We start from the raw sequence: 1,182 nt of genomic DNA on the forward strand, positions 1-1,182 counted from the left end.
AAGATTATCTTCTGTGTCTGTGTTAATTGGTTTCCCTTTTCTTTGTTGAAGAGGGTCTGTGCAATCCTTCTGCCTAGTCCGCCATCTTGCCCCGCCTCCTCCCAGCCTTTTTTTTAGGAATTTTAATTTTGTTCTATATTTTTCTCCTTTTCTATCCAGGACATTGTGCTGCATGCCTGATTAGAAAGATTAGCAGTGTTAGCTGAGCATCATTTAGTTCTCTGAGTCACAAGCTAGAAGAGGCCATGGTTCATATGGGTTATTAGTCCTGTGGACTAGTTTCTTCTCTGAGTCTTTGATTTCCATTCATTTTGTTTTACTACATAAAGAGTGAAGGCCAATAGTTGTATCTTAGATAACACAACTGTTAAAAGCAAAAATTGGGAATATATTATTTCAAGTAGCTAGTAGCTGAATTCTAAAACTAAGAAAATTTACATCTTATAACACCCACATTTTCATTTCCTCAGAAATTACAAAGAAATTGAGTCTTTGGAGAATGTCAGGCTTCAGACAGCCTTTCAAATTAATGCTTCATGAATCATGATTAATCTTATTTAGCAGATTAGTTCACATAATTAGTTTACACACACATGACTGGAAAAATAAAATGCTCTTAGTTATATAATTGTTCATAATTAGAATACTGCATTTCTCCTCTGGTAACTAAATTTCCAGACAAAGTATCTAGTAATTATTCAGTATTTACTTAAAATATGTTTTCATTGTTAAAATTGGATTTCTACTTGGAAAACTCAAATATGATTTGTGTAGTTGGGGAAAGGAAGAGAAACGTTTAGATAAATATCAATATAGATGAGTATGCAGATCTAAAGAGCTCTGGTAGCATAGTGCCTGAGGCACTTGACTGCTAACCAGAAGGCTGGTGGTTCAAATCCACCAGGCACTCCTCGGAAGGAAGGTGGGCAATCTACTTCCGTAGTGATACTGCCTTGGAAACCCAAGGAGGGGTCACTGTGAGTTGGGTCCAACTCGACGGTATATGACAACAACAACATGTTAATCTTAGGACTAGATGCAAAGGATTTGACTCTTTCTGATAGCTCCTCCAAAGGTTAAAAACATTAAAAAAAAAAAAAAAAAAAGAACACAAGTTAAAAAGCTTTATCAATGCAGAACAAAGACTTATGAGAGTTTTGTTTGAACCTGGCTTTTAAATCT

The sequence above is a fragment of the Orycteropus afer genome, unplaced genomic scaffold (assembly GCF_000298275.1).
Source record: "Orycteropus afer afer isolate SDZICR_OR568_19922 unplaced genomic scaffold, OryAfe1.0 scaffold00475, whole genome shotgun sequence".
Taxonomy (NCBI): Eukaryota; Metazoa; Chordata; class Mammalia; order Tubulidentata; family Orycteropodidae; genus Orycteropus; species Orycteropus afer.